This window comes from Lissotriton helveticus, chromosome 1_1 (assembly GCF_964261635.1).
Source record: "Lissotriton helveticus chromosome 1_1, aLisHel1.1, whole genome shotgun sequence".
NCBI lineage: Eukaryota > Metazoa > Chordata > Amphibia > Caudata > Salamandridae > Lissotriton > Lissotriton helveticus.
In genome coordinates, this window is record NC_136057.1 from 1,356,982,765 (window position 1) to 1,357,008,761 (window position 25,997).

The 25,997-nt window shown below is 45.5% G+C and overlaps 1 protein-coding gene across 13 annotated transcripts in view; it reads right to left on the reverse strand.

The window, feature by feature from the left end:
- The window catches only part of TNRC6B (trinucleotide repeat containing adaptor 6B), a 1,174,734-nt gene that overhangs the window by 653,992 nt on the left and 494,745 nt on the right, over positions 1-25,997 (reverse strand). The window lies entirely within an intron of this gene.

Genomic DNA, 25,997 nt, shown 5'->3' on the forward strand with positions numbered 1-25,997 from the left:
GACTGCAGATCGTTTCAGTTAATCATGAGAGCAATGTCTGACGTTGTTCTCAGAGAAGTTGTAACATCCTCTACAACTGCAATTCCACTTCTCACCCTACAAGGCAGATTATCACATCTGTGCATTGCTGAGGAGCTCCAAAAATATACTTGTATCCATCAGGGCTCCAACAACTATGCTGCAATTCAGTAAACAACTTAAGACGCCTTTATTTAAGTAGTACTACTGCGTAATGCAATAAAGTACGCTAACCAGCTACCCCATCTTATATGTGTCTTTGACCATGCACAGTGATCTACTGCCTTTCGGCTAGGTCTGTACTAAATAAAGGCCACATACATAGAAACATACTACAGATTTATATTGCATTTCCACTTTTAACTACTAAAGGGCACAGCTTTCTACTCCTAACCACAGGCAAAACAGAAGAAAGATGTGGCACTTCTAACACTGAACGAAAGGAGCATACAGCTTTAGTTCCACTTCAATCACTATAAGAGGAGCTGTGAAAGACTATTACTGCAGTTCCTTTCCACAAAACCACAGCTTATCAGATAGGAGGCAGAGCTCTGAGATCCCAACATCTGCAGTCCAAATGTCTGCCCCCCACAGGCCAATACAATACTGCTGTATTCGTGGGACTGGATGAACAAGAAATTGTAACTGCATTTATATAGTGCTTACCACCCCTGATGAGGTGATGAAGCACAGTATGCTACTCCAGAAGCGAAGGTTAGTGGATAATTCAGTGGTTAAATGTTGGTTATTGTGACTAGTCATGTGCTTAAGATAAACAATGGATGCATTTACCACAGTTACTTTGTGATAAATTACATTAATACCAGTTCGGTGTGATCATTAAGGGGGACCATGTGGTTTCAGGTGAATGGTTGGTGAAAGAGAGAGACCGGAGAGTGTGGTTCTGAAATTCTGGACCCTACCGCTGTCCCGGTATCGAGGTCCGATACCCGTGTCCCGAAACATCAACGTACCATGACGAATTTGGTGTCGACGAACCGATAATGATTAGGACATCATTCCTATGCATTTGCGTTATGATCGAGACATGCTAACACCCCTGAATCGTAGTTTCCGTCCCGACCCCTCAGACTCCATTTTGTAAACGGTGTCCATCTTGTGTCTTGCCCTCATGATAAGTCAATTAAAGGTCGAGCTTGATCTAAAAGGACACGTCCACCTTCCCTGACTCCCCCCTGACCTGTCCCAACTGACTCCCTTGCCTCCAGCCAAACCTGTTTGGGCAGCTCCTCGCCCAGTGGCCAAACACGATAGCATCGATGCACAACATACCACAAACCATTCACCGCGTACAGATCATGTTTTCTACACACATACACACCTGTCCACGCTCCCTGTTTATGGCCAGTTTTATGACTAGGAGGTGCCTTCTTTTATTGGGGCTTCACCGATATCTGATGGGAGTTCCGGGCCTGGCTAGGTAATCTATCACGAATTGGACATCTAAAATACGAGCTTGCCTACATGACTTCGCTCTTTTGTATTATTGTAGAAATATGTGTATAGCCATATCATAAACTCAAGAATTCTTGCTTGCAGCTATTATTTTTGTATATAAGGAGAAGGCTGGTTCTGTAAAAACGAACAGTCTCCTGAGAACACATGACCCGTGTTTGTCGTGCTTCTAGGACACCTGTTACTTGGTAGCTGCCAATAAAACTTGATCTCTGACTCGACTAGGAGACTCTGTGTTTCTGTGGTCTGGAACAGGGAGAACTCCGAGGTCTTCGGGTGTTATCCCCTGGCACCAAACGGGTTCCTAAAAAACCCGTTACCTCAGTTGGCGCCACACTCGGGGCGGTATCAAGCGGCGACGGTCCAAGCCAGATGTTCGTGAGGAGCTTCGTGTGAAAATTCCAGAGGACGGCCAGCCACTTCAGCGACCCCTGTATGTCGACGTGGTTCCGAAGGTCTTTGCTGCGAGGTTCCCCGCGTCCCGACGGCTACGAAGGACTGCTGCCCTGACTATCGCCTTGTTTTGGACCCAGTGATCCTTGGTAGAGCGAAACGATAGACGAGTCTTCTAGCGACGTCACCGATCTTCAAATACTTCAGTTAAGTATAAGTGGAGCGTCTCCCAGTCCTTAGTTTGTCCTTAGTTTTTGGTATCCTTGAGATACGCTTTGATTTGGTACTTGCAAGCCCCAAAGCCGAAGGACTTGTGTATTCACGAGAAATATCGTAACAGATAATCCTTTGAAGTTTGAAGCTAGACTAGTGAGCAAAGATGCCTGGTTTTAGCAGACTTGGAAACTTGTTTTGTCTTGGTTATAGTAAGGACTCCCGATTAGAGGATTCCTGTCCGGTTCCTCCGATCGGAACTCCAACATATGAGTTATATATATATATATTATATATATCCGCCTGACCCAGGACCACCTCGCCTTCAGGAAGCAGCTCAAGACCTGGCTGTTCGAGCAGTAGCGAACCCCCCCCCCCCCCCAGCGCCTTGAGACCCTCAGGGTGAGTAGTGCGCTATACAAATGCTCTGATTGATTGATTGATATATAAAACACGGCGTAGGTCCTATCACATATAATGAAGTGTGGATAAAATACACCCGCAAGGATGGTGTTTTAAAATGGCCCCAATATGGTAGTTTCGACTCAGAAATATTAGATAACCTAGAGGTCAAATTATTTAAGAGAAAAGCCCGGCCGGCGATGTTTGACTCTTTCCGCTTATGGCGCAAAGAAGCCAAACAGAAAGAGATAAAATTAGCAAAAAAGAATAAAAGAGGTATGTCAATGGTGCAAGCTGCCGTTGCATACAGGGATAACGAGGAAGAGCAAGAAAGTGAACAAATACTTAGGAGCAAGAAACTAGCAGTAGATAAATGCTACCCGATGTTACCAAATAAGGGACAAGGTCAAGAGGAGAGATCCGAGAAAGATCCATTAATGTCCCACTTATTAAGCTCACCTCCACCGTATGCGTTAGACACTACTACAACGCCAAAGCATTTTACTATACCGCGCCCCGGCGCACGTAACCCAGCTCTTGCACGAACGCCAGCTCCTCTTCAGCTGGTTTCTACTTCTCCGGCGCAGCCTTCTCAAGGGCCGCCATCTTTGCTACTTACTCCATCTACTTCTACGACTTTGCCTACAGCTCCAGCTATTGTCTATGATACTACGTCTGCTACTACTTCAACTTCCTCTGCTATTGCCTCTACTTCTTCTTTGCCTCAGCTGTTTTTTCCGATGCACTTGCTCCTCCGCAAGGTTCTCCTTCTATTAGACAAAGAGTGACAGGTACCGTCACTGGTCTGCTTTCACCTTTCTTCGGGTCGCCTAAAACGACCCCTAAAACAGAAGATAGACAGTTACGTAGTCAATTGCCTGATTACGAGGAAAGAAAAGTGCTGAATGAACTAGCCCGTAAATGGATTACGGATACTGTTAGATATGATGTTCAGTCTGTTATGGAAGTTTTCCGTCAATGGAATGCACCCACTCAGATACGTATTCGAAGAAATGTGTGTATATCTGGGCGAAGATGTGAAGACAAATGATCCCAAATACACAATGAACGAACTATGGCGTACACGCTTTAAGTTCTATGAAGGTATGATTATAGGTGCAGATGTTGAGAAAGCGATAGAGTTATTGCTCTCTTATAGGAGTAAGGGAAACGTCTCTAGATCATGTCACGAAGACGATGCACCAGACGGGAAAAGAGCGAGACAGTACCCCATGAGAGAGGTTCCTCCGGTTTGGAGGGAAGGTGATGCGAATGCGAATCCACCAATTCTGCCTCATTTCCAGCGTGTATGGGTACATGTCCCCTGGAAAAGATCCGATGTCTTAGCACTCAAGCAGACACTGCCTGATCCTCGTAAAAACCCGACTGGGTATTATAAGGAGTTATCACAAACTGCAAGCTCATGTATAATGAATTTAGCGGATATCGACATGTTTGGGAACGTTGTTCCACATCCTCTATGGAGCAAAATACGTCATACGAACCATGACCAAGAACTAGGTGACTCATGGGCGAACATTGCCGCTATAGATGCTAGACAAATTGGTGGTTCTAAACCTGAGCCGTTAATAGCTGACCTTCCCGGTAGAATTATCGCGTACATGAAAACGATAATGCCTGAAGTACGCGTAAACTGGGACAAGCTATCTGCGTGCAAGCAGAAGAAAGATGAGAATGTGTCTGACTTTTTCACAAGATTTGAGGAGACTTTCACCGATCATAGTGGTCAGGATATGGCTACCGAGGGTGGTCAAAGATTGTTTGTAGACAAATTCGTACATAATTTAATCCCTGAACTGTGTAATAAACTAAAAGATTCAGAGAGTGCTTGGGCTGTCTCTACGTCAGCGCAAATTTTAGCTACAGCCCAGTACTATGAAAATAGGCGCAAAGACGAGCTAGATAAAGTCGACAAAAAGACAAAAGATTTAAAAACTAAAGTTCTGCTCCAGCAAGCCTATCCGCCTCGTACGACTAGTCAGCCCAATTATCAACAACAACAGCAGTATTCGAGAAACGCGCAAGGAAACGAGTTTTCCCATCAGCGTATTGCTTATGGCCCGAATCAATGTGCGTATTGCAAAGAAGAGGGTCACTTTAAAGGTAATTGTCCGGCTCTTGCGCGACGTTTGAGCGGTGCTTCAGGTGTAAGGGGACGAGGTGTTCAACATGCCCCTAGAGGTAGGGGCCGTGGAAATTTCACCCAGAATACAACTTCTTTTCCGCCTCAGAATTCGATGAACAGCTTTGACCAACAGAATAATGCGTCATCCAGGTCAGCTCAGTACTATGCTGACGACTATTACACCGAAAACGAAAATGAGGGTAACGATTGCTAGGACAGCCATGGACAAAGAGAGGGAGTTGTTTCAGTTCCAGTAGATCAGAATGGACCTTATGTCAAGGTAATTACCTCAGGAGTGTCAGAGCCATTTCTGCTGGATACTGGTGCTACAAAAAGTTCTATCATGCACTCGAAACTTCCTGGCGCACCTTTGTCTGGCGAAATGAACGTTTCAGTAGGTTTCTCTGGCGCCCCTGTTAGAAACCCGATCTCCAGTCCTATATCTCTTTCTATTGGCCCGTGCGAATTAGAAGCACCCCTCATTCTTACAACAGGTTGCGGTGAAAATTTGTTAGGTTTGGATTTGCTAAAAAGGTTATATGCGACTTTGTACTGTTCCCCCTTGGGAGTACAACTTACTTTAGGTAAGAAAGTCATTTCTCCAATGTATTTGTCAAAGGACAATATTCCGACTGAATTGTCATCACTTCCTGATATACTTTGGGCTAATGGCTCTAATGATGTAGGTCGTTTGGAGATAGCACCGTGTGTCATAACATTGAAAGCCAACGTTAGGTTGCCACGTATTCCCCATACAAAATATCTAGCGAATGCGAAAATGCATTATTGACGATTGTTTATGACCTGATTGATAAAGACGTCATCGAAGAAACAACAGGAAATGTTTGTAACAGTCCAGTTCTGCCCGTCTTAAAGCGTACTGATCCTTTACAACCGCCTGTGTACAGGTTCGTGATCGACCTCAGAGAAGTGAACAAGATAGTTATCCCACAGTTTCCAGTTGTCCCCGACATTACTGCTTTATTGACAATGGTTCCAGCTTCAGCAAATTGGTTCTCGGTGATCGACCTGAAGAACGCTTTCTTCAGCATCCCGATTGCCGAGGAGAGTAGAGATATTTTTGGATTCAATTTAGGAGGACGAAGCTTCCGCTTCAAGTGCGCTCCTCAAGGCTACTGCGAAAGCCCATCAATATTCAGTCAGGCCCTGAAAACACAACTAGACACGATTATTCTACCGAATGGTTCAACTCTGATTCAGTACGTAGACGATCTGCTGATCGCTGCAGACACTGAAGAGATTTGCAAGAAAGCTACGTTATCATTATTACGTAACTTATGTGACATGAAGCACAAAGTCTCTCTTTCCAAACTACAATTTTGCCGACAAGAAGTAACCTACTTAGGTCACATCTTGTCGAAGGAGGGAAGGAGACTGACACCAGAAAGAATACAGGCAATTGCAGAACTGAGTGCCCCAAGGACACAGAGAGAGGTTCGAGCCTTCTTGGGCATTACATCGTACTGTAGACAATGGATACCGAATTTCTCACTACTAGCTAAACCCTTGCTGGCACTACCTGCAAAGACACGCCAAATCCTATGCCTTGGTCTGAAGATTGCCAGACGAGTTTCCACGAGTTGCGTGATGCATTATGTTCGGCTCCTGTGTTGGGAAACCCCAACTACAGTAAGCCTTTTACATTATATGTCCATGAGAAGGAAGGTTGTGCATTATCAGTTTTAACACAACATTTTGGGGACAGACAGCGCCCATGCGCGTATTTTTCGGCAACTCTAGACCCTGTGGCTAAAGCCCTACCAAGTTGTCTGAGGGCTACCGCCGCAGCAGCTGTCTGCATCCGACAATCCGCTGGATTAGTCATGAACAATACTCTGATCGTTATGGTTCCGCATGCAGTAGACATTTTACTAAACAGGACGAAGACGCAACACCTTACTAGCGCTCGACTATCCAGTTACGAACTTACACTGCTAGCAAGTCACATCCACATAAAGAGGTGCGATGCACTGAATCCCGCAACGTTATTACCCATTCCGACAGAAACAGACAAGATTGATAACCATCACTGCTGTTTTAGGACAGAAGAAGAGACAAAAGGGAGAGTAGACTTACAGGACACTCCCCTTCCTGAATGCAACGATACTTTATGGGTTGATGGTTCATGTTCCAAGCTGCCGAATGGTGATACGACTGCAGCATATGCCGTAACGACATTACACACCATTATAGAGACCGCGCGCATTTCCCATAATTCTGCACAAGCTGCAGAGCTAATTGCGCTTACCAGAGCATGTGTGTTAGCGAAAGGAAAGCGAGTGAATGTGTACACTGACAGCCAATACGCCTTTGGTGTGGCTCACAGTTTTGGGAGATTGTGGCGTGAACGTGGGTTTCTTACGTCACATGGTGCAAAGATACAACATGGTCAGTTAGTTAATGAACTCCTCGAGTCACTGACCTTGCCACTACAAGTTGCAATTGTGAAATGCAGTGCACACAAAAAGATTCAGGATGATGTTGGCCGCGGGAATGCATTTGCAGACGAGGTTGCGAAAGAGACTGCAAGGAACACAATGAGTCGGATGTATGTTGTAGGTCCCGCTAGATGGATTACTGATGTGGGAATGTGTGAGGACACCATCGAAAGCGTGAAATCTATACAAGCCGAGGCAACTGAGAAAGAGGTGAATGAATGGAGAGAAAGTAAGGGTAGGTTAGATGCGAATGGTTGTTGGGTCGAATTGTCAGATCACCAGCGATGGCTATTACCTAACGCCTATGTACTTGCAGTAGTAACAATGGCTCATGGATTTGCGCACATCAGTTCGAAAGGAATCTGTAAAGTATTGGCCCCAGTATGGCAAAATAGCAATATCCCGAAATATGCAGAGAATGTGGTCAGAAACTGTATGGTGTGTTTGAAGTACAATCCCGGTAGGGGAACCCCAACTCCAGCTGGTCATTTTGCGCCTCCAACGTATCCGTTCGAGGTTTTGCAGCTCGATTTCCTTCACATGGAGAGATGCAACAATCTGAAGTATGTGCTCGTTGTTGTTTGCGCTTTCTCCAGGTGGGTGGAAGCATACCCCCTTAAGGACAATACTGCCTTGTCAACTGCCAAAGCCCTTGTCAAAGAGTTCTTCCCGAGATTCGGCATGCCTAGAATCGTCTGGAGTGATAATGGAAGTGAATTCGTAGGACGCGTGATGAAGAGAGTGTGTGAGTGTTTAGGCATACAACAAAAGTTTCACTCTGCGAATCACCCCCAATCAGCTGGATTAGTAGAATGCTACAATGGCACTTTAAAGCTCAAATTAGCCAAGATCCAAGCCTGTACAGGTCTTAAATGGCCTGACGCCTTGCCCCTAGCACTCTTGTCAACCAGAATGACTGTCCATTCCAGGTTAGGACTTAGCACCCATGAGATAGTGTTTGGCCGCTCAGCCAACGTCTGGGGCGTGCCAAGGCCAAAGAAACTCAGCGAAATAGAGCACCCCGTACTGCTTGACTATTTGTGCGAATTAACAACTTAATTGCGTGTTTTACACCAACAGGTTCACAGCTCCTCTCCGCCAGCCTCTGACGATCCAGGTCACTCCATCGAACCCGGCACATGGGTCTTGGTGCGGAATTTCCAGCGCACAGCCGAGGTGGACCGGACCATACCTGGTACTTCTTTCCACGAGATCAGCTGTTCGGGTGGAAGGCAAAAAGAACTGGGTGCACGGGACCCATTGTAAACGGGTCCCTCTGCCCCTTCCATACGACCGGTGGGTCAACGAAGGAATTGCCGACTCCGAGACAGAATCCATACCTCGCTTCATCCCTTTCAGCGATGCACGTTTAAAAGAAACTGGTACTGAAAAGGAGAGTGATCATATTTTACAAGGACTTGTGCCACCGTCAATGCAGTTGGACACTTCAGAACCTAAGACATTGTTTGAAGACCACACCGTACCTGGGAAACAACAATATAATCTAAGGTCAAGACAAAGAGACTAATAAAAAGCAAACTAATGTGATTTCCCTTCCCCCAAGAACTATTTTTGATTTTTTCAGCTCTCTCACTCTCAGGAAACTTGCTCATTTTTGATTTTCGAACCGCCATCCGGTTCTGCTGCTAGAGTCGCGGTTGAAGTCTGGGGAGTGCAACTGGGGACGTCTAGGTCAACGGTTCTGGTTGGTCCAAGGGAGTTACCCCAGACTGAACAGAGCGCACTCCCTGGCAGAACCAACCCACCACGGCGGGCAGCAACTAGAGGATGGAGTTTCCTAGGGTAAAGAGACCTACCAGACTCACGAACTTTGAAAGACAATTATGCACTGTACTGGCCAAAAGAAGGTTTTTGATAACATGTATTTTAATGTTGTGTAGCATAACGATGTTTTTGACTGGTTATACTCTATTCGTGTTCCAAGTTACTTTTTCAAATGACACCCGGCCACCAACTCCTCCTACCATCTCTCCACACTACTTTCACCCTCTACCTGAACACGAGTCTGCCAGAAGACTCGAATTTGTAAATAACTCATTCATTCAACTTCTACACCAACACCAGTCCATAATGAACACATCGAACTGTTGGGTATGCGGACTCATGCCGCACACAACGGATAAGGGTATCCCATACTTCATCCTGCCTTTCAGTTATTATGGTTCTCTGTGGGCTTTCCAGACCATGTTCCTATTCGCCCTAGAACCATACCCGACCCGTTCTACTGAGAGTGATTCCAGTAACAAGGCACTAGTAGCAGGGATAAGAAATATGAGTAGAGAGTTCGACACCTATCTTACGATTCCCAAAGATGAACTCACTCCGTACACTTGTTGGAACGTAACTAAATATGGGGTTTACCTGAGTAAGAGCCAGACAGCAAAGAAATCCCGCCCAGTTTGGATAGTACCCAACCGAGGTCACTTATGTTTACAAGGTATCGGCAGGGATCCCAAAGCACAATTAGGAAAGAGTATATGCACAGAAACCTATGTGTTCGCTTCCCGAACTTCCCCTATACTATTAGCAGCCAAAGGCACTTATTTCGTCTGCCATGACCAAGCCTACACCTGGTTGCCCCCTGACTTCTCAGGTACATGTTTTATCTCATTTCTGCTGCCTCCCACCTACACGGCCAGAGCAGATTACCATCGGACAAGGACAGCTAGAGGTGTCGTGAGTAAAGACGACACCGCGGGTCAGGAATTCGCTGACTTCGCAAAGGGTTTTCTGCCATTTTGGGGGCCTATGGTGAACAGCAGGAATATTCGCCAGTTATCGAGGATAGTTGAATCCGCCGTGATTACAACGGCCGGAGCCCTTGGCAATTTGACGACCGAACTTCAGTCGGATCGACTTATGACCCTTCAGAACCGAGTTGCCCTAGATATCATACTCGCCGATCGTGGTGGTGTGTGTAGAGTGATCCAATCCAGTTGTTGCATTTTCATCCCTGATAACGCACCGACAGTGTACCAGGCCATCTCTAAGCTACACGAGATATCTGGTTCCCTTCACGTAGAAAAAGGGGACTGGTCCTTACTAGGGTGGTTCTGGGAACTGATCGCTACCTGGGGATGGAAAACACTGATTTTCATTGGGATGATCTTAGCACTTCTGTTTATGTTCTGTCTGTGTGTACAGTGCGCTCCTGCACTATATGGCCTTTGTGCTACCTCATGTGTACGGAAGCCTGTGTCAAGGGACGAACTGAGCAACAGAATGATGCTACAGCAGCATCTCCACGAATTCCTTCATACAGATTTAGACTCGGATTAACATGAATTATTGCCTTATATGAGGGCAAAAGGAGGGTCTGTGGTTCTGAAATTCTGGACCCTACCGTTGTCCCGGTATCGAGGTCCGAAACCCGTGTCCCGAAACATCAACGTACCATGACGAATTTGGTGTTGACGAACCGATAATGATTAGGACATCATTCCTATGCATTTGCGTCATGATCAAGACATGCTAACACCCCTGAATCGTAGTTTCCGTCCCGACCCCTCAGACTCCATTTTGTAAACGGTGTCCATCTTGTGTCTTGCCCTCATGATAAGTCAATTAAAGGTCGAGCTTGATCTAAAAGGACACGTCCACCTTCCCTGACTCCCCCCTGACCTGTCCCAACTGACTCCCTTGCCTCCAGCCAAACCTGTTTGGGCAGCTCCTCGCCCAGTGGCCAAACACGATAGCATCGATGCACAACATACCACAAACCATTCACCGCGTACAGATCATGTTTTCTACACACATACACACCTGTCCACGCTCCCTGTTTATGGCCAGTTTTATGACTAGGAGGTGCCTTCTTTTATTGGGGCTTCACCGATATCTGATGGGAGTTCCGGGCCTGGCTAGGTAATCTATCACGAATTGGACATCTAAAATACGAGCTTGCCTACATGACTTCGCTCTTTTGTATTATTGTAGAAATATGTGTATAGCCATATCATAAACTCAAGAATTCTTGCTTGCAGCTATTATTTTTGTATATAAGGAGAAGGCTGGTTCTGTAAAAACGAACAGTCTCCTGAGAACACATGACCCGTGTTTGTCGTGCTTCTAGGACACCTGTTACTTGGTAGCTGCCAATAAAACTCGATCTCTGACTCGACTAGAAGACTCCGTGTTTCTGTGGTCCGGAACAGGGAGAACTCAGAGGTCTTCGGGTGTTATCCCCTGGCACCAAACGGGTTCCTAAAAACCCGTTACCTCAAGAGAGATTCGGTAATGTTGGGTTGCAGGGATAGGGTTTTACAGCAGGAGAGGGTGTGATCTTTAAAATGAGGTGTCAGCCTTTTGTAGAATTACAATAAGATTATAAGGCAGACAGGCATGAGACTAAGAGATGACTATACTCAAATACTACATGGTGGAGGGTTGACCTATCTCTTAAATCTAGTCTTAACACAGGGCTAGTTGTGTGGCCCTTATTATATCTCTAGTGAATGTGCAGTCTACACAAAGGTAAATGAAAGTGATCAGCACATTCCTGGGATATAGTTGTTGGGTCCTGACACACACGTCCCACCTGTGGCCTGCCTCATCATCAGACCCACAACACCTAATGTGAGTGGGTGGGTTCTATGCATTTGTATTTATTTGATAAGTTTTATATAGCGCTAGCCTGACTCGTGGGTATCAGAGTGCTTTACATACACAAAGGAAAGAAAATTGCATTACATCGCAGGACATAAGGATGCATAAATTTATAAGCAAAACATAATAATTAGGCATACAGTAAAGGGGAAAGGAGAAAACGCAGGTGGGTGAAACAGTCAGCTAACCACCCATCCTTGATGGTCAAGTGAGAGGGGAGTCCACTCGGTTATTGAAGTCTAGGTTAGTTGACTTGGTTGGTAAAGTATTTGTTGAGGAGAAGGAGTTTCAGGTCCCTTTTGAAGCAGAAGGAGGGGTTGCATCTGAGGTCTATAGGGAGTGTGTTCCACATGCTGGGTATGTAACCAGAAAAGGATCGGCACAGAGTTGTTTTCCTTTTCAATTTCGGAGGTATGAGCAGAAGTGAGTTGGAGCTTCTTAGAGTTCTGACTTTTCCTGCTTTTACCAGTTTACTGTTTAGGTAGTTAGGGGGGAATGTGAGTGAAGGGCTGTGTGTGTGATGCAGGCCAATTTTCAAATACATCTACCTTCCATGAGAAGCCAGTTGAGGGTTAGTGTGAAGTGTTAAAATCTTTTTACACCAGCTATGAGTCGAGCTGCCATGTTAAGGACTAACGTTAGTGGGGCTAGGTGAGCTTTTGGTGTCCCCGTTAGGATGGCGTTCCCATAGTCCAGTTTAGAGAGGCTAGGAATTGCACTATTGTCTTGAGATAATCCTGAGGAATGAAAGGATTAATTTTCTTTAGGTATTTTAGTGAGTAACGCACACATTTTGCAGAGTGGCCCTTCATTGATGAGTTCTTGTCTAGGGAAATGCTTAGTGACTTTACCGAGTCGGATAGGACAAGGAAGCAGTTTAGGGCACCAAGATTATTGAGTCAATCTTTGATTGGTCAGAGAACAGTATTAATTCAGCTTTGTTCGGGTTCAGCTTTAAGTGGTTTGCGTTAAACCAAGTTTGGATCTCGGTTACAGTGACATTGAGGTGTCGGATGTCACAGGGTGATTTGATTTTGTAGTAGATTTGCGTGTCAGCTGCATATAGGTGGCATTTAACTCCTGCTTGTTTCAGAATAATTGTAAGGAGTTTCATGAAGAGATTGTAGAGGGATGGTGATAGGGTCGAGCCTTGCGGGACCCCAAGCGTGACTCACATTGGCATAGAGAGACCGGAGTTAATTTTAATTTGTTGCGAACGGTGCTGAAGAAAGGAAGTGAACCATTTTAGTACTATGCCATTAATGCCAAAGCGCCTCTTCAAAGTCTCAAGTAAAGCTGGAAGATTTATTGTGTCGAATGCCGCTGATAGGTCAATGAAGGATGAGGAGACAAGCTTCACCTTCATCTACGGCTCTGTGGATATCGTCTGAAATATTGAGTATGGCTGTTTTGGTGCTACAATCTTTCTGGAATCCCGATTGAAAGGCGTCGAGGAGGTTGAAATCATCAATATGATTGTTAAGTTGTTGGAGAACGCACTTCTCCAATGTTTTAGCTAGGTACGGGAGGTTGGAGATAGGTCTGAGGTGAAGCTCGTTAGGGTCGGCACCTGGTTTCTTGAGTATGGGCGTGATTTGTCCTAGTTGAAGGGAGTCTGGGAAACAGCCTCATGTGAGAGGAGTTGAGGATTTTAGTCCAGAAAGGGGCAATGATGTTGTTGAGATTTTAGGTCTCGCATAGCACTGCAGCGCAAGCGCTGCTCGCTCAGCAAGACCCATAGTGAAAGAGGAGATTTCAGAAGGGGACTTGAAGCCCCGCCAATCATTTTCATTGGGTCGCGTCAGCGATTATGCTAAACGCTGGCTTACCATTGAAAATGATGCTTTTGGCCACTGCCCTTTCTCCCTTTAGTCAGGCCCATACGGACTGGCTCGTCTCCTTCACGGCTGTCGTGAAGCACTTTATCTTTAGAGGGGTATCTGTTCCTAATTAGCATGGCCTTAGCGCAGCCATGCTAATTGGAAACAGATGGCCCCCCTTAAAGATAAGAAAGTCTGCAGGCACTACACTGCACACTGAGGTCTCCTTGCGTCAGCATCCCGATCGACTGCAGGTAGGAGGATCATTTTTTGTAGGGGTATGTTAAGAAATTGATACCCGAGCGATGACGGGTGTTTAAGTATGTTCAAGCTCCTTCACATGGTGATGATCCTCCCAAAATATGCGAAATTATACCAGCCCTACTCTACGAGTTTGTCCCAAGAATTGGACTCATTGAAAGAATATCGTTGCTCCCTTAAAGCCAATTCAATGTTACAGAATTCCAGCCTCAGTTATGTTGGAAGGTACCTGAACCTATGCCAATATAAACTTGCCAATGTAACAGCTGATCTTAATAGATGTCCCTACAAAAATATCCCCGTTCAAGCTCAGTGACACCACGACTCGCAACGTTTTATAGCAGAGTAGTTCCTAGGTGACTCCTTGTCACCCGGACACTTTTTCCACTCCTTGGATTTGATACTAGTAAGCAGGTTGTACTAATACACCTGAACGTGATTACTGGTAAAAGAAAAGCCCATATCTGGGAAAACAGAGTCTTGAAGACATGGAATCATCTGTTCAACCTAAGCATGAGATTTAAGTATGTGATCTAAGTCCCGCCAACACTGATTATTTTTAGGTCTCGCCTAGCGTTGCAGCGCAGGCCCTAATTTAAGGAGTAACTACTTCCTTCACCCCGGGGTGGGTAGTAATGATTGGGGCTTAATGGGCTTCTTACAACCTTTCACCCTGCTGCACCAACGATACTCCACCACTACAATTGGTGTCTCTACGTATTAATGTGTCTGTCTCACGGGGTGAGTGTGTTTCTCAGCGTATGCATGCGTGCATGCCTGTTTGTAGTGCGTTTCCTATGTATGTCTGTATGCGGGGTCAACAGGGGGTAAAATACATTGTCATTTACAACACCATTACTTGATTAATGCTTCACGTAGGGAGAAAAAAAAAAAAAACAATAACATTTTCAAATTTCCAGTTAGAGGTGGACCTGGTTGTCCTTGGTATGATTTTGTTCTGTTTGGTCAAGGGTGATTAAAGGGGGGCAAGTTGCAAGGAAAGGAGGATTTTACGTTTGGACGTATTGCTCAATTTTTTTGACCATCTGTGAAGAAGCTGGCAATTTCTTCGCATTGATCCTTAGTGGCTATTATTTTGTGTGGGGATGTGCTGTTCGTTTGACTTTTAACAATGTGGAAGAGTTCTCTAGGTCTATTCTTCGCCTGGTCTAGTTGGCTGCGGAAGGAGGAAAATGCTACTTACCAGTATGCATCTGTTCTTGGCATGTCGAGCTGAAGATTCTTACACTGTGCAGATCTTACACTGTGCATTAGATCGCCACCTGGTTTTGGGCTCGGATGACTGCATGTTGTTGTCGTCTTGGAAGAAGTCTTTGTAGTCATGAGATAGTTGACTCCTCCCTTGGACGATAGTGCGCATGGGCATCGGCTCCATCCTTACGATTGTTTTTCGCCATGATGGGAAATTATGGAGTTCGTCGAAATAAAGAAGTGATGTCTATGCGTGTATATCTAAAGATAGAACTGGAACAGATACAGGCCCCAGGGAGGCGGGAGGGTGTGTAAGAATCTGCAGCTCTACATGCCAAGAACAGACGCCTACTGGTAAGTGGCATTTTCCGTTCGAGGCATATGAGCTGCAGATCTTACACTGTGCATCGATTGTACAGCAGTGTCTCCCTTAGCGGTGGTCACCTGTATCTGTTGCAGTAGTTTGAAAGAGGGTTTTGAGGACAGCTTGCCCTACTGCAGCTTGCTGCTTAGCTTGCACATCAACACGATGGTGTTTAGTGAAGGTGTGTGTTGTAGACCATGTTGCTGCCTTGCAGATGTCTTCTAGGGGAATGTTCCCTAAGTAAGCCATGAAGGCTCCTAGTTTACGTGTGGAGTGCGCTCTAGGAGGAACTGATAATGTGCGTTTTGCCTTGTGATAGCCTATTTGTATACATTTAACAATCCACCTTGCAATTCCTGATTTAGAAATGGGGTTGCCTTTATGAGGTAGAGAGAAAGCTACAAACAGTTGCTTTGTTTTACGAAAGGATTTGGTCCTATCAATGTAAGAGAAGAGCTATTTTTACATCTAGTGTTGTAGAGCTCTTTCTGCTACAGAGTCTGGGTTTTGAAAAAACACTGGCAACTTTACTGATTGATTTAGATTAAAAGGAGTAATTACTTTAGGAAGGAATTTAGGATAAGTCCGTAGAACCACCTTGTTACGGTGTAATGGTAAAAATGGTTCTTGTGTAGTGAAAGCTTGAATCTCACTAACTCTTCTAAGAGAGGTAATAGCAATATGGAAAGCTGTATTCCATGTGAGAAATTGCATTTCACACTTATGTAAAGGTTCAAAAGGGGCCCCCATGAGCCTTGTAAGCACAATGTTTAGGTTCAACACTGAAGATGGTGGTAACCTAGGAGGAATGATTCTCTTTAATCCTTCCATAAAAGCTTTGATTGCTGGTATTCTAAATAACATATGTTGTCTGTTTTGTAGATATGCTGCAATGGCTGCAAGATGTAAACGTATAGATGAATATGCTAGATTACATCTTTGTAAATGGAGAAGGCAACAGATGATATTTTGGATAGTAGCATCTAGAGGATCAATTTGATTGTTAGTGCAGTAAATGGAAAATCTCTTCCATTTTGCAGCATAGCAAGCTCTAGTAGTAGGTGTTCTGGCTTCGGTAATGATATTCATACAGTCTGGTGGCAGGTTAAGGTAACCAAACTCTAAGACTTCAGGAGCGAGATAGCCAGATTCAGTTGACTTGGATCTGGATGCCTGATGTCTCCATGGTTCTGCGTTAGCAATGATGGTGTCAGAGACAGTCTTTTGTGTGGAACTAGAGAGAGTTCTAGCAGTGTGGTGAACCACGGTTGGCGTGCCCATGTGGGAGCTACCAGGATCAGTGTGAGATACTGTTGTCTGAGCTTGCGTACCACTAGTGGTATTAGTGGGGTTGGCGGAAAAGCGTACGCAAATCTGCCTGACCAGTTCATCCATATCACATTGCCCTTGGACAACGGGCGTGGGAACCTGTGGGCGAAGGTTGGGCATTTTGTGTTTTCGTGTGTGGCAAACAAGTCTATGTCTGGATGACCCCACTTGTGAAAGAATGGTTGAAGAACTTGCAGCTGTAGTTCCCATTCGTGTATCTGTTGTGTCTGTCAACTTAATAGATCGGCTATCTGATTGTGAACTCCTGTAAGGTGTTTCGCAAGCAGATATATCTTTTGTGGAATTGCCCATCTCCAAATGTTTTGTGCGAGCTGGGACAGTTGCAGGGAATGTGTGCCTCTTTGTTTCTGTATGTAGTACATGGCTGTCATGTTGTCCTTCCGGATCAAGGCAGCTTTGTTTTGTATGTGCACTTGGAAGGACTTTAGTGCCAGGAAAATCGCCAGCAACTCTAGGTGACTGATGTGAAGCACCTTTTGTTGAGCTATCCATCGTCCCTGAGTTGTTTGGTGGAGCAGATGTGCTCCCAATCCTGTCAGGGATGAGTCTGTTGTGAGTACTATTTGTGGAACAGGCTCGAGGAACGTCCGCCCTCTGGACAAGTTTTTGGTGTTCCGCCACTCCAGAGAGCGATGTGTGCGGCTGTCCACCAACACCAGGTCTGTCAATTGTCCTTGTGCCTGATTCCACTGCTGTGCTAGACATTCCTGCAATGGACGCATTTGCAGTCTTGCATATGGTACAATAAAAATGCAAGATGCCATTATGCCTATTAGTTGCATGACCACTGTGGCTTGGAGAGAGTGTTGGCTTTGAAACCTTGTGATTAAGGCTTGAATGCTCTGTATCCTGGCTGGACTGGGATAAGCTAGAGCTGTATTGGTGTTAATGGTAGCCCCTAGGTATTGATGTACATGAGGGCTGTAGATGTGACTTGGTGTGGTTTATTGTAAACCCCAAGTTGTGCAGTGTCTGAATTGTGTGAGATGCGTGTTGAACACACTGGTTTAATGACTTGGCCTTTATGAGCCAATCGTCTAAGTATGGGAAGACATGGATCTGTTGTCTTCTGAGATGTGCAGCTACTACTGCTAAGCACTTTGTGAACACTCTGGGTGCTGTTACCCCGAATGGAAGGACTTTGAATTGATAGTCTTGTCCTTCTAACACAAACCTGAGATACTTCCGGTGAGAAGGACGTATGGGAATGTGAAAGTAGGCGTCTGAGGTCTAGTGTAGTGAGGAAATCACCTTGTTGCAATAATGGGAGCACTTGTTGTAAAGTGATCATGTGAAAATGATCTGAGTGTATATAGAGATTGAGAGGCCTCAAATCTAGCATTGGTCTTAGTGTCCCATCCTTCTTGGGTATTAGGAAGTAGAGTGAGTAGACCCCTATTCCTTGATGTTGCAATGGAACTAGCTCTTCTGCATCTTTTTTTAGCAATGAGAGAACCTGTTGTTGGAGCAGCGTTAGATGTTCTGTGGACATTGGACGCTGTCTGGGTGGTATATTTTGAGGGGTAGCTGTAAGCTCTAGGCAGTAACCACACTGGATAATCTGTCTTACCCACTTGTCTGTTGTGATGGAATTCCAGACAGGGAGGAACTGTGTTAATCTCCCCCCTACAGGGGTGGTATGCTGTTGGGGGAGCTGAAGGAAGTCACTGTTTAGTGGTGGAAGAGGTTCGATTGTTGTTGTTACCTCGACCTCTTCCCTTATTGTTATTACCTCTGTAGCCTCTTCTAAAGAATCCTTCATTAGAGGATGCTTGTGTATTAGTTTTAAAGGAAGCTGAATTGACTGCTCCCGTTTGTTTGGAGCCTACTCTGTAAAAGGAGCGACAAAAGGAGCCTCTTGCTTGGGTGGACTGCAAAGCTCACATAGACTTGGGTGTATCAGTGTCTTTTTTCATTTTTTCCAGAGCTCTGTCTACTTCTGGACCAAACAGCTGATGTTGGTTGATTTAAGATAGTCTTTACCTCTTCCTTAAATCCTGAAGTGCGTAGCCACGCGTGACGTCTAAGAAGGACACTGGTGTTTATTGCCATGGATGCCAGACTCCCTTAAGGTGGGGCAAGTCACGCCTATACTCAAGAAACCTACAGCTGATCCGGCTGACCTAAACAACTATCGGCCCATCACCAATATCCCCACCCTGGCCAAACTGCTGGAGAAATGTGTCCAACTCCAACTAACAAAACACATTGATCAATTTGACCTCCTCAACCCTCATCAATCAGGCTTCAGAGCGAAACATAGCACGGAAACAGCAATGACACACATAACTGATGATGCCCTCCAAATTCTGGACCGCAATGAGTCCTGCCTCCTCATCCTTCTTGACCTCTCCTCAGCATTTGACACGGTCAAGCATGAGAATTTGCTGGAGCTGCTAAGTACTAGAATGGGGCTATCGGGAACTGTTCTCAAGTGGTTTTCGTCCTTCCTTCACAACCGGTCTCAGAGGTTCAAGATCGACAATGTGCTATCTACACCTGTGCCTGCAGACCTAGGTGTCCCACAAGGATCCTCCCTCTCCCCCACACTGTTCAACCTCGTTATGGAACCGCTCGCCACCTTGCTTCAAGCATCCAATGTTCAATTTCATATGTACGCTGATGACACACAACTCTATCTAAAGTTACAATCCCCGGAAGATATCAAACATCTGAACTCCACGCTTATCAACACCCAATCCTGGCTGGCCGTTAATCACCTCAAACTAAATGCCCTGAAAACTGAGTTCCTACTCATCTCACCTCCGGCGAAAAGCTCCACCACCCAGACCTGGCTCAACAACCTAACAGCACTCAATGTCCAACCTACCATCGTGGACTCGGCGAAATCCCTAGGCATCACACTCGACGCCAGGCTCAACATGCAGCAGCACGTCAGCAATGCCACAAAAGCAGCTAATTTCCAAATTAACACGCTGAGGAAAATTAAACCTTTCCTCCCGGCCAAAGACTTCCAAACGGCTGTACAGGCTTTAGTCATCCCTCGAATAGACTATGGAATTGCGGCCCTCAGCGGTCTCCCGCTATCCACAACAGCACCCTTAAGAGCCTCCCTGAACGCTGCCGCGAGACTCATTACTGGATCTAGAAAGCATTCGCACATATCCCCAGACTTAAAGTCTCTAAAATGGCTGCCTTTTGAAGCCAGAATACAGCTAAAAATTGCAGTGATGACACACGCGGCCGTACACCACAAGGCACCCAACTACCTCGCCCAAAAGCTGTCTATATCAGGAGGTTCGAGATCCAATAGGAGTACAAAAAATCTACTCCTGAAACCTCGTAGATTCCGGAAAGTGAAAACTTACAAGCGCTCCTTCTCAGGAATGGCACCCAGGATCTGGAATGCGCTCCCGCCTGAAACAAGGCTGATCTCCTCCACTGCACTCTTCAAGAAAGAGGTGAAAACAATCCTTCTGGCCAAGATCTCCTGATCGTTATAGAGGTTGGTTCAGAGACTCTGCATTGGTTCATGTCACAGCTCACCCTATCCCTTGGCACTATACGCTACTTGTTGGGGGCATTACTACGCTACTCTCTTACTACCGACCAAGACCAGATACACGTTGGTTTATTGATCCTCCTAAACACCTCTGTAGTGGGATCAATGACTTGTGCTGTCCTATATTACTTCCTTAATTGATTGTATTTGGATTGGTTTTATGTATGTTTTTATTATCCATGTTATTACCATGTTATTGACTATCATACTGTTCCCATTATCTCTACTGCCCCTACCCTGTCTTTGTGAAGCGCTCTGATATCTGTAAGGATCCTGTTCGCGCTATATAAAACTTTGAATAAATAAATAAATAAAATGCCGTGTCTGCTACATCAAGTGCGCATTTAATGGAGGCATTAGATATAAACTTACCCTCTTGTATGAGGTCATCTGCTTGTGCCTTATATTGATCAGGTAGATGTTGTAAGAGCTTCTCTAGCTGATCATAGTGAGCCCTGTCATATCTTGCTAGGAGGGCTTGTGTGTTAGCAATGCGCCATGCATTACTAGCTTGGGCAGCTATTCTTTTTCCTGAAGCATCTATGATTTTGGATTCTTTATCAGGAGGTGGTGCATCTCCTGATGTTTGTGAGCTTGGTCTTTTCCTAGCGTTTGAAACTACTAGGGAGTCTAAGGGTAGATGTCCCTTAATATAAGCAGGATCGCCAGGAGCTGGTCTGTACTTTTTTTCTATCCTTGGGGTCATGAGTCTAGCCTGTACAGGATCTTTAAACACCTCTGGGGCATGTTTAATAACTCATTTAATCATTGACAGTATTTGCACACATTTTTGGAATGTTCGAAAGTGTCTAGTAAAATAAACCTCTTCTGCCTCATCTGAATGCATGGTGACATTGTGATAGATGGCGGCCCTATTAATTAAGTGTCCAAACCCAATATTGTCTTCTGGAGGAGAAGGTTTAGATGGACATATATGTGGGTCAGGAATATCGGGTATATCCTGTGGGTTTGGATACTCCCAGTCTGGTGAACCTCTTGGGTAGGGAAAAGGGTCATCTGGGTCTTTCCCTCCCCCCATGCTATACTGATCATCATCAGCATCCTGAGGAGGTGTATGTTGTGGAGAATGAAGAGGAGAATTTTGAGGTGAAATGTTTAAAGGGAGAGCAGGAGAGGGAGATACAGGAGAAGAAGGGTGCATAGGAGATGTGGCAGAGTCCTTCTTCTTGACAGGCACTGGAGGTGTAGGTGCTGTAACTGACTTCCTCTTCCTGTGTGGTGTGGTGGAAACCTGTCTTGTTTCTGGGTCTATGTATATCCTCTTTTGCAGAGAGTCAGGTCTGAAAAGCTCTTCTTCAGAAATTGCTTTCGGCGCCGAATTTTTCAGCTCCGGGCCTGGTTTGTGTTTGTCTTTAGCCTTAGGAGTTGTTGTATAGTCCTGTGGCGTACTTTTCGGCACCGAAGGTATTGTTTTCGGAGTCGAGGCCTGGTTCAAGGGCTTGAAAGCATCGGAAAGAGGCTTTGTGGGTTTCGGCACCGAAGATTTCGGGGTGGAAGCAGGTTTCATTGGTTTCGGTGCCGTATTGTCTTTAGGAGTCGCCGGTTTCTGGGTCTTTTTCGGAACCAGGACTTCTTTCGGTGACGAGGGAGCTGGTCGTACCGGTACGTGCGGTTTGCTCAGTATGGAGCTACAGGAAGACTTTAATATTTTCTTCTGAGCCGGGCTCGATGTCGGGGGTTTCGAAGCAATGTCTCGGTCTCGACCTGGCCCCGAAGGCGGAGTTTTTACCTTAGTCTTTGGTTTAGGTGGTTAGGCCGGGGTAGGGGCAGTCATACTCACACGTTGACCTGATGGTATGGAGTTATCGGAGTAGTCTGCCTCAGATACGATCTGGAGATCATCGGAATCTTCCTCGGGGACACATGGACCTTTGTCGAAGATATCCACCGGTTCCGGAGCTGATTTCTACATGTCGCGCCGACGGGCCCACCGATCTCAAATGGTCTTCTTGGATCGAAAGGACGGACAAGCTGTGCAGTTCGACTCGTCGTGTGCAGGTGATAAGGATTAGTTACTTACCTGTAAACCTAGTTCTCTTCCAGGGGTATCCTCATCAAAGTCATAAGCATTAGAATATTCCCGCCCATGCGCGGGACCCCGGAAACACTATATTATATGTGCCCCACATATATATATATATATATATATATATATATATATATATATATATATATATATATATACACACACACATACACATTATATATATATATACACACACATATATATATACATATATATATATATATATATATATATATATATATATGCAATAGCAGCCAAATCACATCAGAGCTGGAATATGCTGTGAAGAATTTCCACCATACATGAATAATATGCATTGGAAACATGAGAAACAACACAAAAGATTGTTTTAGAACTGTTTTAATGCTTAGGCAGCAGTAGAAATTCTTATAACACCCTGAAAGCATAGAAAGCTCCCAGGCTGCATTGCAAACACACAGTCTAAAAAGACTGAAAAGCTAACCTGTAGCTGAATACCAAAAAACTGACACCGTGCCTTTAAGGCACCCATGACCCCCTGTATCCCATCATGCCTCAGGGGTGACAGTTAGGTCAGTTGTTCTTTTCGGAGACTGAAACAAACCCAGTAACAAAATAGGTTAACAATATCTCCTTATTAAAGAATATCCTTTGCCCGGGGAGGCGGGAGGGCTGCTTATGACTTTGATGAGGATACCCCTGGAAGAGAACTAGGATTACAGGTAAGTAACTAATCCTTCTCTTCCAGGGGATCCTCATCAATAGTCATAAGGATTAGACTAGAATAGCGAGCCTCTCCTCATCCCTGCGGGCAAAGGAATGACAAGACAGTAATCTCATCAACAAGCCTGAGCAGGCTATAGGCTACCCAAACAGATTTCTCAAAGGAGGCTTGTCCTACTTGAGTATCAGCCCTGGAATCAGATTCGAGACAGTAATGGTGGGCCTACCGGAGGAAGTCCTTTTCAGACCTGGGACGACCGGGACTTTTCACATCTCCCCGGGACATTAAGAAACAGGATATAGACTCAATCAAGGAGAAATTCATGGCTAGAGCAAGAGTGGGCCGTGAGGAAAGGGAACTGCAGAAACCGGCAGTGAGGAGACACTATCTGCTTGTAAACCCCATGGAACTAGCACCTTACCTTAGTTTCGTCACAAAGCCATTCCATAGGTTTCTCCTGACCAAGTTAAGGTTTAATATGTTACACTTTTATCTGGGCAACTTCAAAACTTGGGAAAAACCAGAATTAGCCCCCCCCCTGTTGTTGTGATCACTTTTCAGTTCAAGATACCATGCATTTTGTTATGTTTTGTGGGGTTTTTTTTAGAGCCTAGGAAAAAATATCTGTTACCTGTTTTAAAGGAGGCTGGCTTCACACAGGTGAGACCAGCCCTGCTCTATCTCCAATCACTGAACGATATCCGCACTACATTCTGCATGGCAAAGTTTTTGGTGGCAGCAGCTAGAACTAATAAAACACATCAGAGAAATGGGCCCCCCTAAATGAGTTTTATCATTATTTTTAAACTTTGTACAAGATGAATTCAATCCGCCTTTTATATATAGCCTGGTAATGAACCTTTTTGTATGCACTGATTTGTATGATATTGTAATTAGTTTTTATTTGTCTGCAATGTTTTATCTCTTTGTATGATTTTTAACTAAATCGAATAAAGATATTTTGACTGACTGTCTCGTAAAGGTATGAACTGATTTCCAGGTCGCAGCTTTGCATATTTCTGACATTGGAATGTCATGTAAGAAAGCTACTGTAGCGGCTTTCCCTCTAGTGGAATGCGCTTTGGGTGACACCAATAAAGGCTTGCCTGCAAGCTGATAGGCCAATTTAATGCAAGAGACAATCCATCTGGAGATGGACCTCTTGGCAGCTGGAAAACCCGTCCTCATTGAACCATAGTTCACAAACAGTTGATCCGTTTTCCTGATCCCTTTAGTCTTTTCCAAATAGAACTTGAACACTCTTCTAAGATCCAAGGAGTGCAGTGACCGCTCGGCTGGGGTCGTAGGATTTGGAAAAAACGAAGGGCGGGAAATGGACAGATTTATATGAAAATCAGAAACCACTTTAGGCAAGAACGATGGATGAGCCCTTAGGACTACTCTATTGTGGTGGAAAACAGTATATGGTTCCTTCGAACAGAGTGCTTGTATCTTGCTTACTCTGCGAGCTGAGGTAATCGCCACCAAAAAGGCCGCCTTCCAAGAGAGATGTTGCAAAGAGGCCTTGTGGATGGGCTCGAAAGGGGGTGACATTAACCTGGATAGAACCAGGTTCAACTCCCAAGGAGGAGAAGGATTTCGCACAGGGGGATACACTTTTTTCAACCCCTTAAGGAAGTCCTTAACCACTGGAACCTTAAAGAAAGATCTGAGCAGGTGATTTCCTGTACGCTACTATGACTGACAAATGCACTCTAATGGAAGCAGATTTCAAACCAGAAGTTGCCAAGGAAAGGAGGTATGGCAAGATTACCTCCTCCTGCCCTTTAGTTTGATCCAAGTGATGATCCCTACACCATATGTAGAACCCTTTTCCACTTTAACGCATAAGACGCTCTCATGGAAGGCCTCTTAGCCTCCTTTAAAATCTGCATACAGTCGGGAGGCAGATTCAAATGTCCATATTGCAGGACCTCAGGTGCCATGCTGTCAGGTTCAGTGATGAGAGGTTGGGATGCAGTATCCTCCCGTTCATCTTGCTCAACAGGTTCGGTTTGCAAGGAAGTCGTCTGTGTGGACACACAGACTGATGCAGCAGGTCCGGGTACCACCACTGCCGTGGCCAATCCGGAGCTATCAAGATCATCTCCATGTCCGACCTGAGGAGCTTGGAAACCACCTTCGGAATCAGAGGCAGGGGAGGAAACGCGTAAGCAAACGTTCCCGACCAATCCATCAGGAGAGCGTTCCCCTGCGTCCCTGGCCAGTGGAATCTGGACGCGAAGGCGTGGCATTTAGCGTTTTCTTCGTCCGCAAACAAGTCTATGGCTGGACGACCCCAACAACGAAAAAGCTCTTCTACCACTTCGTCGTTTAGCACCCAGTCTGGCTGATCTTCGAAGTGCCTGCTGAGTGCGTCTGCTTTGATGTTTAATTCGCCTGGAAGGTGCACCACCACCACTGAAAGGTTTCGAGAGAGAAGCCAGCGCCAGATGGATTGAGCCTCCCGGGAGAGAGGGCGAGATCGTGTGCCTCCTTGTTTGTTCAGATAGAACATGGTGGTTGTATTGTCTGTCTGAACTAAGACTGAGTTGGACTCGATCGCTGGAAGAAAAGCTTTGAGAGCTAGAAACACCGCTCAGAGCTCCAGAATATTTATGTGGTACGTCTGCTCCTGTGCAGACCACTGACCCCGAATCTGGAGGGGACCCATGTGTGCTCCCCAGCCTGGTAGAGAGGCATCTGTCACTATAGACTGGGTGGGTAGTGGCTGTGAAAAGGTACTCCTACCAGCACATTCCTCGTCCGAGTCCACCATTTGATGGCATCCTTCGCTGTCTGGGAGAGAGTGATACGATCTTCCCACCGCCCCGTCGCCTGGTCCCACTGGTCTTCGAGAGCCTGTTGTATAGGGCGCGTTCTCAGCCTGGCGTTCGGGATGAGAAAAATGCAGGACGCCATGGAACCCAGCAGGGAGGCTACCTGTCAGACTGTCGGAAGCCGAGACTCTAATAGAATCCCACACT